Genomic DNA, 18,407 nt, shown 5'->3' with positions numbered 1-18,407 from the left:
CAACAAACAACTGTTTTGTCTTCCTGAAATCTTTTGTCCTTTCTATGTAATATAGGAGAGCCCTCTTAACATCTAGTGTGTGCAGGGCCCTTTCGGGTACTGACTGTGGATTTGGGAAGAACACTGGCAGTTCTGTTGTTTGATTGATGTGGAAGTGGGACACCACTTTTGGCATGAATTTAGGGTTTGTCCTAAGCACGACCCTATTAGCGTTGATTTGGAAGAATGGCTCTTGAATAGTTAGGGCTTGCAGCTCGCTAACTCTTCTAAGCGAAGTAATCGCCACGAGAAATGCCACCTTCCATGTTAAAAATTGTATTTCACACGAGTGTAGAGGTTCAAAAGGTGGTCCCATTAGTCTGGTAAAATGAATATGCTACTTACCAGTATGCATCTGTTCTTGGCATGTAGGGCTGCTGACATTCATATCTATAGCATAGATCGCCGCCCAGTGTTGGGTCCGGATGATTGCACATTGTTGTCCCGGAAGAGTCTTCGAAGTATCACGAGATAGGTGGCTCCTCCCCTGGACTACAGTGCGCATGGGAATCGACTCCATCCCAGATTGTTTTTAGCCATTGTGGCGAAGATGGAGTGTAACAGTGTGAGCGATGACCATGCTAAGAGTAAGTGTAAATTCTGCAGCCGCTACAGGCGCCGGGGAGGAGGGAGGGCGATATGAATGTCAGCAGCCCTAAATGCCAATAACAGATGCATACTGGTAAGTAGCATATTCAGTTCGAGGCATGTGGGCTGCTGAATTCATATCTATAGCATAGAATAAATAGCAGTCCCTCCATTAACGGCGGCCGCCTGTGCCAGCTGCAGACATCTGAAAAAGTGTCTTAAGAACAGCCTGCCCTACAGCTGCTTGCTGCTTGGAGTGCACATCTACACAGTAGTGTTTAGTAAATGTGTGTGGTGTAGACCATGTGGCTGCTCTACAAATATCTTCCAAAGGGATATTACCAAGGAAAGCCATGGAGGCCCCCAACTTGCGGGTGGAGTGGGCTCCGGGGGGGACCGTTAAAGTGCGCTTAGCCTTGTGATAGCAAATCTGAATACACTTAACGATCCAACTGGCTATACCTGCTTTGGAAATGGGGTTGCCTTTGTGCTGGGCTGAAAAGGCAACAAAGAGTTGTTGTGTCTTCCTAAATTCTTTGGTCCTATCGATGTAGTACATCAAAGCTCGTTTGACATCAAGAGTGTGGAGCATTCTTTCGGCTACTGTCTCTGGGTTTTGAAAGAACGCGGGCAGTTCAATGGTCTGATTGACATGGAACTGCGAAACCACTTTAGGAAGAAATTTAGGGTTAGTGCGCAGCACCACCCTGTTGGAGTGAATTAGAATGAATGGCTCTTGTACAGTGAGCGCCTGTAGCTCACTAACACGTCGTAGAGACGTAATGGCAATGAGAAAAGCCCCTTTCCACGTTAAGAACTGAATCTCACATGAATGTAGAGGCTCAAAAGGTGGGCCCATCAACCTGGTGAGGACCACATTGAGGTTCCATACAGGAGCTGGCGGGGTCCTGGGAGGGATGACCCGCTTTAGCCCTTCTAGGAAGGCTTTAATGGCAGGCACTTTGAAAACGGAGAGATGCTGCCTGTTTTGGAGATAAGCCGCTATGGCGGATAAGTGTATCCGAATGGAAGCATATGCTAGATTGCATTTGTAAAGATGTAACAAATAACAGATGATGTTGGGAGTGGATGCATCTAGCGGGTTGATGTTGTGTTCAGTACAGTAAATGACAAACCGCTTCCATTTCGCTGCATAGCAAGCTCTGGTGGTGGGCTTTCTTGCCTCCCGTATGATATCCATGCATTCAGGAGGCAAGTCAAGGTAGCCAAACTCTAAGACTTCAAGAGCCAGATCGCCAGGTTGAGCTGTTGCGGATCTGGATGCTGAATGTCGCCACGGTTCTGCGTCAAAAGCCTGGGTGTGAGGTGCAGTCTTTGATGCGGTACCACGGATAGTCCTAGAAACGTGGTGTACCATGGTTGGCATGCCCACGTTGGAGCAACCAGGATGAGCGTCATCGAATGTTGCTTTAGCTTTCGTGCCACCAGCGGTATGAGAGGTGCTGGGGGAAAAGCGTAAGCAAATCTGCCTGACCAGTTCATCCATATCGCATTGCCCTGCGACTGTGGGTGAGGGAACCTGGCGGCAAAGCTTTGGCATTTTGCGTTTTCCCTTGTGGCAAACAGGTCTATCTCCGGATGACCCCATTGCTGGAAGTACGGGCGGAGTACTAATGGGTGTATCTCCCACTCGTGCATTTGATGGCTGTGTCTGCTGAGCAGATCCGCCATCTGATTGTCCTTGCCCGGGAGGTGTTCCGCCATGAGGAAGACGTTCCTCTGAATGGCCCACTTCCACATGCTCTGAGCCAGATGAGACAACTGTGGAGAGTGTGTCCCTCCCTGCTTCTGAATATAGTACATGGCTGTCATGTTGTCCGTCCGGATCAACACGACTTTGTTGCACAGATGTACTTTGAAGGACTTCAATGCCATGAAGATCGCCATTAATTCTAGGTAGTTGATGTGCATCTTCTTCTGCTGCGGTGTCCATAGTCCCTGCACCGGGTAGTGGAGTACATGAGCTCCCCATCCCTGGAGAGATGCGTCCGTCGTCAGGATAATCTGCGGCACAGGCTCCTGGAACGGTCGGAACCTTGCAAAGGTTGTGTGGATTCCACCAATGCAGAGAGTTGTATGCCCGACCGGTCACCAACACTAGGTCGTTCAACTGTCCTTGAGCCTGAGTCCACTGACGAGCCAAGCATTCTTGGAGAGGACGCATATGTAGCCTCGCGTGCGGCACTATGAAGATGCAGGAGGCCATCATGCCTATCAACTGCATGAACACTCGTGCTGGAAGCGAGTGTTGCGGTCTGAACCTTTGGATCAGTGACTGAATGCTGTCGATCCTCACAGGATTTGGCTGAGCCGTGGCCGCCAGAGTATTTATAGTCACGCCCAGGTACTGCCGCACATGGGCTGGCTGAAGGTGCGACTTTGGGTAATTTAGTGAGAATCCCAGATTGTGAAGAAGGTGAATGGTGTGGGATATGTTGGCGGCGCATTGCTGGGCCGACTTTGCTTGGACAAGCCAGTCGTACAGATAAGTGTAAACGTGAACGTTCTGCCTCCTGAGATGCGCCGCCACTGTCGCCAGGCATTTCGTGAACACCCTGGGCGCTGTGGTCACCCCGAAAGGGAGGACCTTGAACTGATAATGCCGACCCTGAATGGTGAACCTGAGGTATTTTCTGTGTGATGGATGCAGTGGAATGTGGAAATAGGCATCCTTGAGATCCAAGGTTGCGAGGAAGTCTCCCTGATTGAGCAACGGGAGAACCTGCTGCAGTGTGAGCATATGAAAGTGTTCTGACAGAATGAACTGATTCAGGGGTCTGAGGTCCAGAATGGGTCTGAGGGACCCGTCTTTCTTTGGGATTAAGAAGTACAGGGAGTACACTCCCGTGCCTTCTTCCTCCACCGGCACAAGCTTGATTGCCCCTATTTGCAGCATGACTAGTACCTCCTGCTGCAATAAGTGCAAATGCTCTGCGGACATAGGACGGTGTTTTGGGGGCATGTTGGGTGGAGTGGATGTTAACTCCAGACAATAACCGTACTGGATAAGCTTTCTGACCCACCTGTCTGTGGTGATGGATTTCCAGACTGGCAGGAACTGCTGGAGTCTCCCTCCGACAGGTGTAGTATGGTCGGGGGTAGTGACAGGGCGTCACTGTTTGTTGGCGGCGGAGGAGCGGGAGTTGTTGTTTCCACGACCTCTGCCTTTGGTGCTGTTGCCCCGATAGCCGCCTCTACTCTGCTTGGTGTAAGAGGACTGCGCCCCACCTTTATTGTAGTGCTTTTGCTGGGACATCTGGCCTCTGGAAACACCCCTATTGCCTGAGCGACGAAAATTACTGCTCCGAAACTGCTGGGACTGTAGAGCCCCCATGGATTTTGCAGTCTCGGTATCCTTCTTGATCTTTTCTAAGGTGGTATCCACCTCCGGACCAAATAACCTATCCAGGTTGACTGGCTGATTGAGGATGGTGGTCTGTATCTCCGGCTTGAAACCGGAGATTCTGAGCCAGGCCTGACGTCTCAACATGACACTGGTGTTAATGGCTCTGGCCGCGGTGTCTGCCACGTCCAGGGCACATTTAATAGAAGCGTTGGAGATAAGCTTCCCTTCCTGAATAATCATCTCAGCTGCCTCTTTATACTGGTCTGGAAGATGTTGTAACTGGGTTTCTAGCGTGTCATAGTGCGCCCTGTCATATCTGGCTAGAAGTCGTTGGGTATTAGAAATACGCCAGATATTGGCTGCTTGAGCCGCCACCCTCTTCCCTGATGCCTCCAGCACTTTAGATTCATTGTCAGGGGGAGGAGCATCACCAGTGGTCTGGGAGTTCGCCCTCTTCCGGGCATTAGAAACTACCAGAGAGTCCAATGGCAACTGGCCCTTGATGTAGGTAGGGTCGCCAGGTGCCGGCTTATACTTCTTCTCAATCCTAGGGTTGATCACCCTGGCCCGTGTGGGTTCCTTTAAAATGTCTGCGGCATGTTTCAGAACCCCTTTTAGCATGGGGAGAGTCTTGACAGTCTTCTCTGCTGCTGAAAAGGTATCAAATAGGAAGTCCACCTCGACAGGGTCAGCGTGGAGCTCCACGTCGTGGTTTTTAGCCGCCCTCTCAATGAGAGCATTAAATGCAGCTGAATCCTCAGTAGGAGAGGGCTTGACATTGTAGACCGGAGGGTCCTGTGCAGTATGCTGATCCACTGGGTCATTTGCATCTGCCCATGAGTCCTGGGGATCCTCTGGATCAGTGTTGGCAGGAAAGTTAGACTCCTCGTCCTCACCACCTCCATCCTCCACATCTGAGTAGGTGGGTGAGGGTGTAGCCACTCTTGGAGTTTGTGTAGCAAGAGGCTCCACTAGAACAGGGGAGTCCACAGCAGGCTTCTTGCGCTTTAAGGGAATGGTGTAGGACTCCAAAGGCTGGGTTGCCGTGATCTTCCTCTTGTAGAGGGTTAGTTTCCCGGTGTCGGCGTCGATAAAGTGTTCCGACTGCTCCTCCACCGAGGGTTGTCGAGGTTTCAAGCTCCCAAGCGTCAGAGAAGGCTTCGACGCCGTAGACCCGTGGACGGGCGCTTCGGCGGCCGACCGTGGTGCAAAGGCTTTTGGCGCTACCTTCGGCGGCAACGTAAACAGGATTGGCGTCGAAGACTTTGGCGTCGCAGCAGCCGGCTTCGGTGTGGAAGCATCCTTCGGTGCGGCTGCGGAAGGCTTGTTCCTGATGCGCTGTAGAGAGTCCGACACCTGCTTCGTAAAGGAAGCAGACGGTTTCGTCGACCCGACAGACGCCTTCGGTCCACCAGCGAGGGAAGACTCGAGCGTTGATGCCTTGTTCTCGTCCGGCCGAGGCACAGGATCAGGCCCCTTCGGCACACCATGCCCTTTTTCCGCGCCGACGGCTTTCGGCGCCGACGTTGACTTGTCGGTGCACTTGAGAACCGGGCGCTGGGCCCCAGCCTTTGGATCGACGCCCTTGGCCGATTTCGGCTCGACGCTCTTTTTTTTTCTTTTTTGTAAAAACCTTTATTTGCAAGAAATAAAATACAGAGATATGCCTACAACCCATTGGGCCGGCTAGTGCAATACCGCAAATCAACAGTGTGATACACAGCTCATCAGCCGACAACCAGGGGTCCGGCAGCCATAGTAGTTAAAATCGGTAAGTTCCAGAATGACAGGATATAGAAAGGTTTCATTTTTATAACATCTAAACGAAAAAAAACAATGAAGAAAAAACAGGGCTATATTCCAGTTATTATATCCGTTCCATATGGTGCGGGGAGAAGCAGTCAGATAACAATATGAAAAACAGGAGATTCTTCAGGAAATGAGAAAAAAAGGGGGGGGGGCAGAACGGGGACCCAGAGCCAATGATCTATTGGTGATACAGTACAGGAAGGAGCCAAAACGTACAGTCAAGGGGAGCAAGGAATATCAGGGGGGTCAATGAAAGGGGGTTCACATATATCCCCTCGGAACGCGTTCCACTGGTTCCATATCCTACCCCATTTTTTGGGCCTGCCACGAGATATATAAACGATCTTCTCCCTGAACATGCACCAGTCCATATTGTCTTCCCACCCGGAGACCGATGGAGCCCTCCGAGACCCCCACAATTGTGCAATGTCCCTCTTCGCAACCACGTTCCCAAGTGTCACCCACTGAGTCTGGGCAACATTACAATCATTCGGTTCCCATACATTCAATAGACAGCGCCTGGCTTCAGGTAGCAGCTGAACATTCGTGACTTCACTCATCACCGCATGTATTCCCTTCCAAAAGGACACAACCACCGGACACTCCCATACAATATGGAGGAAAGTAGCAAGTATACCACATCCCCGCCGACAAAGTCCATCCTCAGAGAAACCCATATGCATCAATCGGGGACCCGTGACAGACACGGTGCAGAATTTTCAGCTGAACCAGTCGCAGACGCGCCGGAATCGCGACCTCCCTAGGAGAGGATATCGCGGCCTGCCAATCTTCATCATCCAGTTCCAGCCCATCGGTAGTCCAGGCACTACGCAAGTGAACAAGCAAGTCCGATCGAGTATTGATAAGTTTCTTATAAATAAGAGAGATAGTGCTGTCCGGAACATGTCCGTCCAGCACCCTATCCTCCAGGGGGGAGCTCTCCGGGATGTCAGAACCGGCCGGAAAAACCGACCCAATGGCATGGCGGACCTGGAGATATCGAAAAGATTCCGAATCCTTCAAACCATACTCCTGCTGTAGTTCAGCAAAGGTCTTAACTCTATCTTTGACCCAGAGGTCATCCACCTTACTGATCCCGATGAGGTCCCACTTATCAAACCCTTTTGAAGTCCATAGTTCACCCAGCCTCTCCGCAGCAAATAAAGGGGTCGCTCTGGTAAGCCTATCCGTCCACCCAGTAGCCGCAGTCGCGCTGCCCCATACTCGCACCGCTACTGCCGTGGGCCCCGTCAAGGTCTTCCTAGCACCTCTAGAATAGAATGCCCTGTAGTAGTCCCCCCCCGGGTAAGAGCCATCGGTCCATTTCAAAAGCAGGATTCGGAACTGGACCATACATAGCATGGTTCAGAGCACTCAATTGAGACGCCCAGTAATATCGTCTGATATCGGGTAATGCGATGCCCCCGTCATACCAGGGTAGCGTGAGTTTAGCCAATGCAATACGGGGTCGACCAGCCCACACCAGTTTCCTCTGGAGGCACTCAATTTCGCGAAAGTAGCTAGCCGGCACCAGATCGAGTGTGTTTTGTACGGCATACAAGAACCGGGGAAGGGACATCATTTTAAACAATGCTGCCCGTCCCAAGGAGGATAAGGGCAGATTACACCACGCCGCGACGTCCGACCGAAGCCGAGCGAGCGGAGGCAACAAATTCTGATCATAACGCAGCACAGGGTCAAGCGAAATATAAATCCCCAAATACTTAAAACCATCAGTGCGAACCGGGATCGGACATACTCGGGGCAAAGAAAGAGGGCCATTGGTGAGCGGAAAGATACAGGATTTGGACCAGTTGATAACCAACCCGGAGTTACGGCCGAAGGAGCGCAGAACATCAATGAGAACTCCCAGTGACTTACGGGGGGACCTCAGATACAGCAGGATGTCATCGGCATATAGTGAGACACCGTCTTCAAAATCTGGAGACCACCGAATACCCCTTAGGGAGGGTTCCCATCGGAGCCAGGCGGCCAGCGGTTCAAGCGCAAGCGCAAACAACAGCGGTGACAAAGGACATCCCTGCCTCGTGCCCCGCCCGAAAGCGAAGGGCTCCGAGGCTCTACCATTAACCACCACCTGTGCCAGTGGCTGCTCATACAGGAGTTTAACCCATGCAATGAAGTTCGGACCAAAGCCAAACTTGGCGAGGGTGGCCCACAAATATGGCCATTCGACCGTATCAAAGGCCATCGAAGCATCAAGAGAAACCAAGATGGCCGGCTCACTAAGAGATCCCGCCCTCGCGACGACGCCATGGAGACGACGAAGATTGAGTGCAGTATTGCGCTGGGGGATAAAACCGGACTGATCCGGGTGGACCAGTCCGCTAATCACCGTGACCAGTCGGTTTGCCAGTATTTTCGCCAATATCTTGGGTTCAGCGTTTAAAAGTGAAATCGGACGATACGATGAGCAACGCTCGCGGGGCTTGCCGTCTTTATGAATGACCACAATGGAGGCCAGCCTCTGGTCCCTGGGAAGAAAGCCAAGATCTCGCGAAGCCGCAAACATACGCAGCAGATACGGCGCCATTTTGTCTGGGCATAACTTATACAGCTCAACCGGTATACCATTAGGGCCCGAAGCTTTCCCCGAACGAAGAGAGCAAATAGCGAGCGCGACCTCATCAATGGAAAAATCAGCCTCCATTAACACCCCGTCTGACTCCGAGAGACTGGGCAGGTCAAGATCCCGAAGTAACAGGCACGAGTCCTCCTCCGGCAGGCCCGAAACCGGCGCATACACGACCCGAAAGTGCTGTGCAAACACCTCAACTATCTCAACCGGGTCCACGACTCGCACGCCATCATCTCTCTCAACCACAGGCACCACACGATTCAATCTGTCTCGTCTGTCCAGCCAAGCAATCAACTTTCCGGCCTTATCACCCACATCATAGAGTCGCCCCTGCTGCATACGATGCATGGCCTCAGCCGAGGCAGTCACCAGGGCCCTGTACTCAGTTTGCTTAAGAGCCAAAACATGCAATATCTCAGGCGTAGCCCCAGCTTCCAATCGTTCCTCCAACACCGCAATCTCAGACTCCAAACTCACCACCTCCTCTTGGTTACGCCGTTTCTCATCGGCAACCAGGGACAGCGCCTGACCACGGATCACAGTTTTATAGGCCTCCCACAGTGAAACTGGGGAAGACACCGACCCCTCATTTTCGGAAAAATAGTAGTTCATACACTTGACCACCTCAGATCTGATTTTGGGGTTATGAAAATGCCATGGATTGATCGGGGCAATTCGGCCCCCAGTCCCCAAACGGATATCTAAGTGGAGCCACATCGGGGAATGGTCTGAGATCCCTCTAGCCAAGTGTCTGATTTCACGCACAGAGATCAACTGCACCATCGGCACGAGGATATAATCAAGTCTCGAGAGACTGCCATGGGCCCCCGAATGAAAAGTGTATTGTAGTTGGCCAGGGTGCAGCTGCCTCCAACAGTCGGCCAACCCAAAGGCATCTAGGAACCTCCCCAGCCACAACTGCGATGTAGGGAGGAGCCTGGGGGGGCTACGATCACACTCTCCATTCGCCACAGAATTAAAGTCCCCACCCAACACAAGCAAGCCATCGGGCAAGCCCAGAATGACCTCACCCAAATCGGCGAATGTGGTAGATTGCAGCCCAGGCGGAACATAAATAGACAGTATGGAAATCAATTTCCCCTCCCACCTCCCCGTAATGCCAGCATAGCGGCCTCTGTCATCTAGCAGTGTGGTATCTATCTCCAGGGGAAGGGAATTCCTGACCAGGATACCAGTCCCTCTCGATCCCGAGGTAAAGCCGGAATGTGCCACCAAACGATAGCCTCTCCTATTCAATGCATGACATGCATTGCCCACCAGATGAGTTTCCTGGAGCAAGACCACATCCGGGGAGCACCTCTTAAAGTATTGCAGCACAATCCCACGTTTTATCCTGTCCCCAAGACCGTTAACATTCCAGCTCAACACCCTAAGTCCCCTACCCCCCATCCCGGAAGGAGACTGACCGCTCACCCCACCTCGAAACAGCCACATGAAAGCAATTGTAAAGCAGAACACAGCCTCGGAACAAACAAAGAGAAAAGAACCCCCCCACCACCCCCAAGGAACCCAACAGAGTCAAACCCCCCTCCCTGCACCCCTACGGTAGACCTAGAAGCCACCCCAACTTGCAGTGTGCCTGTCGCCCCATTAAACTAACCTACAGAAAGAGAGAAAAGTCCCCAGAGGAGGAAGATCCCCTAAACCCCCCCCACCCCCGGGCATGCACATCATGCTTGAAACATAGTCTCTTAGCCACTGCGATGGATTCTGGCTCGCCGATGTAGACTCACTGCTCCTGGTCCTCTACGCCTCCCTCAGCGCCTCTCGAATCTTCCGGGCCCTCATTTCGCGTCGGTAAAGTGTCCAACCAGTCACTCACCACCTCAGGGCGGTCAAAGAAAAACGCACGATCAGCATGTTCAATTCTCAGGCGGGCCGGGAAAAGCATAGCATATTTCAGTCCCAGTTCTCTGAGGCGCCTTTTCACACCCGTAAAGCCCATCCTTTGTCTCTGTACTGCCTGTGTGAAGTCCGGATAAAAACTTATTGAAACGTTCTCAAATTTAGTGGGCCCATTCGTTCGCGATGCTTGCAGGATAGCGTCTCTATCGCGAAAATTGAAAAGTCTAGCGATTATAGGCCGTGGAGCGGCTCCCGACTTTGGCTTGCCACCCGGGACACGATGGGCCCTTTCCACCGCAAAGAATTTACTGAGGCCTTTCGGTACCAGATGCTTCAACACGAGGTCCTCCACTAGGATATCGACAGGCGTGTCGGCAGAATTCTCCAGGACACCAACGATGCGGACGTTATGGCGCCTGGCCCGGCCCTCAAAATCTTCCAACCGATTGGCAAACAGGTCACAAGTAGTCCGAAGATTACGGACCATGGTCTGGAGGTCCGAGACATCCGTGGTCAAACTTGTGGTCTTGAGGTCAAGAGATTTGACACGCTTGTTTGTCTTCCCAAGATCCGCTCTGATGAGGGTAACATCAACCGCCACCGTGTCTATCTTTGCAGCCAGGGTTTCATATTGCTGGCCCATGTTGGATTGGACACTCGCAATAGCGCCCATAACGTCTTTCAATGTTGGCTCTTCGTCATCAGGAGTACCATCTCCAGCTTCCTCCAGGGCACCACTCGATCCGCCCGGGGAGCCCCTTGGTCGAGTAAATCGATCAATGGTCTGAGATTGGGTGACCCCCCCTCGGGACGAACCTCTAGTGCCGCGTCTCTCGACAACTGTTCTGCCCGTCATGACGGGGGAGATGCTCCAACAGGAATTGCGGAGACCAGGCAAAACAATCTTCGTCGTGGCAGGCGCGGAACTGCGAGTGAATAGGGGCACAGCGCTAGCACCAGGCTAGCGGTTGCAGAATCGGAACTCCGATCGGGAATTGGGCGGTCACACAAGATGCAGAAACGAAACCGAAAGTACACCAGGGGCAGTGGGCGTGGCGTATCAGCTGTTGTTGTTCGATTGCCAACTGGGTACCTCAGGGACTCAAGCCCCCGGCTGGCATACGATGTAGGCCTCAAAGTTCAGGGCGCAGCAAGTCCAGTGTCCGGCGGCCAAAACAAATTTTGAAAAGGACGCTGGCGTCAGCAGGGCATCAATGAAAAGTACCCGTTGTCGTAAGCAGGATAAAGTACAGGATAGTCGCGGGAGGCGGAAGGGGTCTCGGGAGCCCTTAGCTCACGCGTCCATCTTGGAATCGCGCGAAGCTCCTCCCCTTCCGGCTCGACGCTCTTGACCGACTTTGACTCTGCGCCTTTGCCCGACTTTGGCTCGGCGCCCTTGGTCGACTTCCCCGGGTCGACGGCCTTCTTCGGTTTCGGCTGCCCCGACGTGTCCGAAGACGAGGAGGCGGCCGGAGGGACAGACGTCTTTGTTTCGACGGCATCTCCATAGGTTTCGTTTTCGTCGACACCGAAGGTTTTGGTTTCGTTTTCACCAAGATAGGCTCCGCAGAAGTGTCTGTAGCCGGGCCCGTAGGCGAGGCCGTGGATTGGGGTGGAAGGTCTTGGGTAAGGCGGTGTGGCGATCCCTCGACCTGAGCCTTAGTAATTGTTCGCTCGGGGCTTAGCTCTTCACATGAGCTATCTCCGGTGGCCCCGTAGGCCTCATTGTCGTCTCCTACCTCGTCGACAACGTCTCCCTCGACCACTTCGACGACCGCGTCGTATTCGTAGTCGATCTCCTCCGGCGGAGGGGAAATCTGCATATGAACTTCTTGTTCGTCTGCTTCTTCTCTGTCGAAGATGTCCACTGGTGCCGGGGCCGATCGCCGGGACTCCTGGCGCGCCACGCGCCGAAGTCGAATCGTTTTCTTCGATCGAAACTGGAACAAGCCATACAGTTGGCTTCATCGTGGTCCGGTGACAGGCACTTGTTGCTGATTCAGAACCAGGCAGCACGCCTGGTGTACCACCAACCCAAACATCAGCATGTCTCCCCCCTTCTGAGGAGCCTTCATTGGCTCCCAGTGGCTAAACGATGCTCCTTTAAGCTAGGCTGCACCCTTTTCAAATCTTTGCATGACCAGGCCCCAGTTTTCATTTCCTCCAAACTTAAGCGCTACTTCCCAATCCGCAATCTACGGTCCTCCGCCAATAATCTCCTTTGCATTCCATCTTTCCGCCGTAAAAAACATGGAGGATCATGCTTTTCTTTTTTAGGCCCCTCCTACTGGAATTCCCTCCCTTCTTCCTTTCGCCATCTTACCTCATATGAGCTGTTCCGCAAAACCCTCAAAACACACTTTTTCAAGGCGGCTTCTGAGTAACTCTTCTGCCCTGGCTAGCTATGTTTGTTATGAGCGCCAAGAAACCGTCTCGGTGTACGTGCGCGGTATAAATTTTTTAACATAACATAACATAACATAACGGGGTGGACGTCGATGTGTGGGTACTTAGATCCGCACACAGGACATTTCTTGAACGTACTCCGTTCCATGATGTGTCGTCGAAAGTCTTGCTGCGTCAACTGGGCCTCGAGCACCGAAGAGCCACGCGACTCCTCTGGACGTCCGACTCGGGAACTGAGTCGGAACAGAGCTGGGCACCGACCGCAAAACAATACAGACGGTATAGGAAAAGGCCTTCAGGCCTTAAGAATAGTCTATTTCGATTCTGAACTGGAGATGTCTAATATACATCCGAACCCAATGGCGGAAAAAAACTATCTGGGGATGGAGTCGATGCCCATGCGCACTGTAGTCCAGGGGAGGAGCCACCTATCTCGTGATACTTCGAAGACTCTTCCGGGACAACAATGTGTAATCATCCGGACCCAACACTGGGCGGCGATCTATGCTATAGATATGAATTCAGCAGCCCACATGCCTCGAACACGATGTTTAGGTTCCAGACAGGTGAAGGTGGGTGTCTTGGGGGATCACTCGTTTGAGTCCCTCCATGAATGCTTTAATTGCAGGCACTTTGAATAGGGAAAGGTGTTGCCTGTTTTGAAGGTAAGCTGCTATGGCAGCTAAGTGTATCCTTATAGATGTATAGGCTAGATTGCAGCGGTGTAGGTGCAAAAGATAGCATATGATATTTTGAGTTGATGCGTCTAGTGGGTTTATGTCATTGTTGTTACAGTAAATGACAAAACGTTTCCACTTTGCCGCATAGCATGCTCTTGTGGTAGGTCTTCTTGCCTCTTTGATAACGTTCATGCAGTCAGGAGGTAAGTTTAGGTAGCCAAACTCTGACTTCAGGAGCCAGATTGCAAGGTTCAGCTGCTGTGGATCTGGGTGCTGAATGTCTCCATGGCTCTGCGTTAAGAGACTGGGTGTTAGTTTTAGTCTTTGATGAGGCACCACGGAAAGTTCTAGGAACATGGTGTACCACGGTTGCCTCGCCCATGTTGGAGCAACTAGGATTAGCGTCATGGAGTGCTGGCGCAGTTTGCATGCCACTAGCGGTATCAACGGTGCTGGTGGAAAAGCGTAGGCAAATTTGCCTGACCAGTTCATCCATATCGCATTGCCCTGAGACTGCAGGTGTGGGAACCTTGGGGCGAAGTACCGGCATTTTGCGTTTTGTTTTGTGGCGAACAGGTCTATCTCTGGTTGTCCCCACTGTTGGAAGTATGGTTGAAGCACTGTGGGATGAATCTCACACGTGCATTTGTTGGCTGTGTCTGCTGAGCAGATCCGCTATCTGATTGTCCTTGCCTGGGAGGTGTTCGGCCATGAGAAAAATGTTTCTTTGAATGGCCCACTTCCACATGCTTTGAGCCAGATGGGACAGCTGTGGAGAGTGTGTCCTCCCTGCTTTTGTATGTAGTACGTCGCAGTCATGTTGTCCGTCCGGATCAACACGGTCTTGTTGCACAGATGTACTTTGAAAGCTTTCATTGCCATAAAAATTGCCATCAGCTCCAGTAGGTTGATGTGCATTTTTTTCTGCTGCGTGGTACATAAGCCCTGTACTGTGTGGTGGAGGACATGGGCTCCCCACCCTATCAGGGATGCGTCCGTTGTCAAGACTATTTGTGGTACAGGCTCTTGGAACAGTCGTCCTTTGCAAAGGTTTTGTGGGTTCCACCAATGCAGTGAGTTGTATGCACGACTGGTCACCAACACTAGGTCGTTTAATTGTCCTTGAGCCTGGTTCCACTGACGTGCTAGGCACTCCTGCAGCGGACGCATGTGTAGTCTTGCGTGAGGGACTATGAAAATGCATGAGGCCATCATACCTATTAGTTGCATAAACACTCGGGCTGGGAGCGAGTGTTAGTGCGTGAACCTTTGGATTAGCGTCTGAATGCTGTTTATTCTGACAGAATTCGGCTGTGCTTTCCCTGCCAGAGTGTCTATCGTCGCTCCCAGGTATTGTTGTAGGTGGGCAGGTTGAAGATGGGACTTTGGGTAGTTCAGCGAGAAACCTAAACGGTGCAGGAGGTGAATAGTGCGTGACATGTGGCTGGCACATTGCTGGGCTGACTGTGCTTGTATTAGCCAGTCGTCCAGATATGGATAGACATAATTATGCTGTCTTCTGAGATGTGCAGCTACTGTCGCTAGGCGCTTGGTAAATACTCTTGGGGCTGTTGTCACCCCAAAAGGAAGGACTTTGAATTGATAGTGCTGATTTTGTATTGTAAACCTGAGATATTTCCTGTGTGCTGGGTGTACCGGTATATGGAAATATGAGTCTTTGAGGTCTAGTGTTGGGAGGAAGTGTCCTTGACGCAACAGTGGTAATACACGCTGTAGAGTGAGCATGTGGAAATGTTCTGATAACATTTATTGGTTTAAGGGCCTGAGGTCCGAGATTGGCCTGAGAGACCCGTCCTTTTTGGGGATTAGGAAGTATAGTGAGTATACCCCTGTACCCTGGTGTTCTAAGGGTACTAGTTCTATGGCCCTTTTTGTAGCATGCTGATGACTTCTTGCTGCAATAAGTGTAGGTGTTCTGCGGACATAGGACGTTGTTTTAGGGGTATGTTGGGTGGTGTGGAGATTAATTCTAGGCAATAGCCATGCTGGATAATTTGCCTCACCCACCTGTCTGTAGTTATGTTTTCCCAGGCTTGTAGGAACTGCTGTTATCTTCCCCCGACAGGTGTTGCATGGTCTGGGGGCAGTGACAAGAAGTCTCTGCTTGGTATTGGTAGAGGATCTGGTGGTGTTATTTCCTCGTCCTCTACCTTTGCTGTTATTGCCACAGTATCCACCTCTACTGTTTTTGTTGTAGGTGTTTTGCGTGTTCCCTTTGTTGTATGAGGTTTGCTGCGCTGAGCCTCCTCTTGCAGCTCCTCTGTTGCCGGAGCGACGAAAGGAGCCGCCTCTGTATTGTTGTGACTGCAAGGCTCCCATAGACTTGGCTGTCTCGGTATCCTTCTTCATTTGGTCTAATATTGTATCCACATTAGGGCCAAACAAATAATCAGGGTTCACTGGCTGATTAAGTAAAGTGCTCTGAACCTCATTTTTAAACCCAGAGATGCGGAGCCACGCATGTCTTCTGAGCATGACACTGGTATTGATAGCCCTGGCTGCTGTGTCTGCTTCGTCTAGCGCACACTTGATGGAGGCGTTAGATATTAACTTTCCCTCCTGTATTAGGAACTCTGCCTGTTCCTTATAAAGGTCAGGTAGATGCTGGAGAAGGTGCTCAAGTGTGTCGTAGTGTGCCCTGTCATACCTGGCTAACAAGGCTTGTGTGTTTGAAATTCTCCATATGTTAGCTGCTTGAGCAGCTACCCTTTTGCCTGAAGCCTCCAACATTTTAGGCTCTTTGTCTGGAGGTGGAGCCTCGCCAGTAGTTTGAGAATTAGCACGTTTGTGTGCATTGGATAATACCGAAGAGTCCAAGGGCAGCTGTCCCTTAATGTATGTAGGGTCCACTGGTGCAGGCCTATATTTCTTTTCTATCCTGGGGTTAATGACTCTTGCCCTGGTTGTTTCCTTAAATCTGTCCCCTGCGTGTTTAAGCACCCCCTTTAGCATTGGCAATGTCTTCACTGATCTTTCAGAAGTGTTGAAAGTGTCAAAGAGGAAGTCTGTCTCAATGGGGTCTGCATGCATTTCCACGTGGTGGTTGTATGTTGCTCTTTCGATTAATGCATTGAAAGCAGCTGTGTCCTCTGTAGGCGAAGTTTTTACAGGGTATGCATGTGAGAAGTTGGCCTGATGTGCAGTGCTCACTATTCTAGTGATCACTATATATCAGTCCAAACAACCCTTATTGATGATTGGTTGTAAGTCAACCTTATAGACCAGCTATCCTAGTAGCATGGATACGAGCAGTCTAAGGCTAAGACTCTAGAGGGCGTGTTAAGCCAGCTGTTTTACCATCACATTACCCCTTGAACACCCAGTGAAAGGACACCACACAAGTGTTATGAAAATAAACAATGTATTTATTAGAATCACAACAACCCTGTACTCTTTATGAGGACAGGGTGCTAAGCACACAACAAAACTCTTATGAAAATACTTAAGTTAGCACGTTATACACAAATGCCCGAGGGGCACGAAAAACCATATACTTTAAAAGTGGAATGCGAATTACTAGCAGGTAAGTAACAGTACTAATAGGCTTTGGAATCGCTAGGACTTGACTAGGGAATCGTTAGATTACTACTAGGAGGCCCAGGGGACTCGGGTGCAGAGTGTGCACTCTCACGCGGGATGCGGGACAAAGTCTATGGAAGCTAGTAAAGGCAAAGTTAGTGTTCACGGGCGAACCCGACCTGGTAGGGAGAAACTGACAGTGGATCCTGACCCTTAGATAGTGAGGCTATGCTGGGACACCGAAGTGCCGAAGTTACCTAGCCCAGGGGCTGCAGCTGCATAGGTCTGAAAAGACGTCGGGGATCTCGTTGCCGGACCAGGAGCCTGGAAGGAAGAAGTTGCTGGCAGGCGACCAGTGAAGGAAAGTTCGATGGATCCAAGCCTGGATCAAGGAAGAAGGAAACCTGAAAGCAGAGGGGACCAAGTTCTTGAATCACTAGCCAGTGATTAAGTGGGCACCAGGATGGCACCGGGCGAAGTCACCGCAGTCAGGTGAGTGGGCACGGCTGGGCTCTGCAGTCTCTCGGACCAGGAGGCGTTGTCGGCGACCAGGATGGAGGTGCGAGCTGTCCCACGAAGGTTCTTGCTGTCGACGTCGCTGGACCCAGGATTGGGCAACAAGTCTTGGCAAATGCAAGGCCCACGCGGTGGACCTAAAATGGCGTCTTAGCCGGACCAGGAGGGTCCAGGGTACTTCTCCGATGGAGGGAAGCAAGGGCCAGTCTGGAGCAACCAGACCAGCAGCAGTGTTGTCGTCGGGCGTCGTTCAGAAGGCCACAAGCCAGCGGGCTAGTAGCCAAACAACGCGGTGAGCAAAGCAAAAGCAGAAGGGCCCCACGCCAATCGTGGAGATGCTGGGGGGCTGCTCTTCGGTGCTGGAGCTGCTCAGGGTGGGGGCTTCTCGGACCCCAAAGCACTCACCAGGAAATTACTCGGTGGGCTTGTTGTGCAGAAGTCGTGCAGTCTTGGCGATGGCCGGTCCCTTGAGGTCTCGTCGCACCCACGGTTCTCAGCTGGGCTGTAGAGGTCAGAGGTGCCAGGGAAGCCGGGTCTCGTCGAGCTGGGCAGTCGGATTCCGGAGGAAGGACGTGCAGCAGACCGCAGTGTTCTTAAGATGGTGCCTGCGGATGCAGGGTGACTACTCCTTAGTCACAAGGGAGAAATCTTAGGAAGAAGTCTTGAGTTCCTTTCGTGGAAAGTAGTTTCAGGATTCAAAGATGATCTGATTTGGAAGGGGGCCAGTCTCTACCTTTATCTGGGAAAAGGGGGCTGGCACGCGACTAGGTCCTGCCCTATGGGTGGGACCAGGAGGGGGGTGGTTACACCCACTTCCTTGGCGGGCTTTCCCCAGGCCAGGGGCTGGAGTGCCCCTGGAACTGGTTTCAGCCGGCCTATGCAAAGTGAGCACCGGGGTGCCACTTGCAGTCACCTTCCTCTAAAGCCCTGCCTACCTGGAATACACAAAACCCTGTCTGGGACGGTGCTGGCACCGCCCCTGGCAGGAAACCCTTTG

General features: G+C 51.7%; 1 protein-coding gene across 1 annotated transcript in view; it reads right to left on the bottom strand.

Annotated features, from left to right (window-relative positions):
- DYNC1H1 (dynein cytoplasmic 1 heavy chain 1) overlaps positions 1–18,407 on the bottom strand; it is a 1,596,152-nt gene that overhangs the window by 76,249 nt on the left and 1,501,496 nt on the right. The window lies entirely within an intron of this gene.

This window comes from Lissotriton helveticus, chromosome 9, assembly GCF_964261635.1.
Source record: "Lissotriton helveticus chromosome 9, aLisHel1.1, whole genome shotgun sequence".
Classification (NCBI taxonomy): Eukaryota; Metazoa; Chordata; class Amphibia; order Caudata; family Salamandridae; genus Lissotriton; species Lissotriton helveticus.
The sequence above is the reverse complement of the archived record's forward strand: the minus strand, read 5'-3'. Positions and strand labels throughout refer to the sequence as shown.